The sequence below is a fragment of the Notamacropus eugenii genome, chromosome 2 (assembly GCF_028372415.1).
Source record: "Notamacropus eugenii isolate mMacEug1 chromosome 2, mMacEug1.pri_v2, whole genome shotgun sequence".
NCBI classification, from domain to species: domain Eukaryota; kingdom Metazoa; phylum Chordata; class Mammalia; order Diprotodontia; family Macropodidae; genus Notamacropus; species Notamacropus eugenii.
The window spans coordinates 21,276,032-21,278,256 of record NC_092873.1 but is presented as its reverse complement, the minus strand read 5'-3'; the positions used below and the strand labels follow the sequence as shown (position 1 = coordinate 21,278,256).

Sequence of the window (2,225 nt, the reverse complement as noted above, 5' to 3'; positions counted from 1 at the left end):
CCTGTGTTCTGTTTAGTGAAATGTAATTATGTACTCACCTCTGTGTGTGTATTTTTCTCTCCTTTGACCAGTTTCTTATGAGAAAAAAAATTTTTATTTATTCTTATGAGAATAAGATTCAAGTATCATCCCCTCCCCCAACCTCTTCCTCCTTGTTTGTAAAAACTTCTATTTGTGCATCCCAATTATGTGAGATAATTTTCCCATTTTTCTTCTTCCTTCCCCCACTTACTGTATTCCTCTTCTTCTCCACTCCTGGACCCTCTCATTAGACTCCTTCTATGACCTGTGATGATGATAGAATCCTGTAGGGTCACATGTATCATCTCCCCATATTGGAATGCAAACAGCTCATCCTTCTTTAGTTACTTTGGGTTGTTTACATGTGTTCACCTTTGCATGTTTCTCTTGACTCCTGAATTGCACTTCAAAGTTTCTAGTCTTCTTGCTAAGCAATGTTGGAAGTCTTCTATTTCATTAAACATGCACTTTTTCCTGTGTAGAGAGTTATTAGGTAAGTTATTCTTGGTTGTCCATCAGTAAACATTCAAGAAGTACCTATTATGTGTCAGGCACTTGGAAACTCTGCATTTGAGCTGTAATGTTCCTGGGAATTTTCATTTTAGTTTCTTTCAGGAAGGGACAGAATACTTCCATTTCCACTTTGTCTTCTGGTTCTAAAGGATCTGGGCAGTTTTCTTTCATGATTCTTCGAAATATGTTGTCCAGGCTCTATTCTTGGTCATGGCTTTCAGGTAGACTAATAATTCTTTTTTTGTTTGTTTGTTCACCACATATTTATTAAAGACAATCACTTACACAGCATATAAAGAAATATCTTCCTAGTTTACACAAAAGTCTTCTGAGACTGGGAATGAAAAATGTCACCATGCACACAGAAAAAGTTAAAAACCCTCAGCCTAGATGGGCTTCATCTTGAAATGCAAACCGATAAGACTGAAGACTAAACACTTCAGGTCCTGGACCAGGTAATAAAACACTCGCAGACCTTCAGGATACTTGGTAAAAGAAATGTGTTCGTCTCCAATGACAATTTCAAGCTCCTGCCGGCCCACCCTGTCCGGCGGCGGCCACAAAGCGTCATCTTCCTTTGTAATCTCACTGTCGTCAATGATTCTCTTTAGTTCCTCCATCACACTCTTGGTGGACATAAGCCTCTTTTCTGATCATGAGTCATTTTTGTACTTGCTATTGTTGGCATATCTCAGTTTTCCGTCCGGCCAAAACTCGAACTCCAGGAACTCATGGCCAAACTTGCCCTTGCGCCCCACTTGCGCAGGTGGAAGTCGCTGGCCACGGCCGAGCCTAGCTGGGTCTGAACCTGCCGGACACGCAGACGGACGAGGGGCCGCACGATCGCCCCCAACAACCACCCAGGCACCGCTTCTAGACTAATAATTCTTAAAGTGCCTTTCTTCAGTGTATTTTCCAGATCCATTGTTTTTGCTGTGAGATATCTTACACTTCATTCTAAATTTCTTAGTTTGTTATTTTCCTTTAATACTTCTTGCTATCTCATGGATTTTTGGCATATTATAATTCTCAGGGAGCTTTTCCTTGGGCAAGGTTTCGTACCTCTTGTGCCAAATCGTTAGGTCCATTTCCAGTTCTTTGATAGTTTTTATTTCTGCTCTCTCTCTCTCTCTCTCTCTCTCTCTCTCTCTCTCTCTCTCTCTCTCTCTCTCTCTCACACACACACACACACACACGCATACATGCATGCATATACTCATGCACCCTCACTCTAACACTCTAATTCCATCCTTTAAAATTTTAATTATTATTTCATCAGGGATCTCCCAGTGAGGAAACTCCACCATTAGAAAGAGTATCTGTTCAACAACCTATAACCTTAGAGAGTTTCCTAGAACACTGAAAGGTTAAAGTCTCTTGCCCAGGGTCACACAGCAAGTCAGAAGTCAGACTTGATACTTAGATGTTGAATTGAATTATAAAGCACAATAAAAAATGTGTTATTTTATAAGCTATTGTTGTCATGCATCAAAATGAAGCTGGTACTCGGGGAAGATAGGTCCCTCACTAACCCTGAAGACTAGGAAATTGGTTAGCCCCTGAAACCTCACAATTTGGCCTTGCTCTTTAACTTCGGTGGAAATATTTAAAAAGCCCTCATGTTAGCCCCAGCCATGCTCCTGATGTGAACTTCATCTCCTCTGCTGCCTGGAAACCTGTCAACAAATGTT

General features: G+C 40.9%; 1 pseudogene; it reads right to left on the bottom strand.

Moving 5' to 3' along the window:
• Positions 1–797: 797 nt before the first annotated feature.
• LOC140523422 (protein mago nashi homolog pseudogene) lies at positions 798–1,254 on the bottom strand (annotated as a pseudogene).
• Between the last annotated feature and the right edge of the window lie 971 nt (positions 1,255–2,225).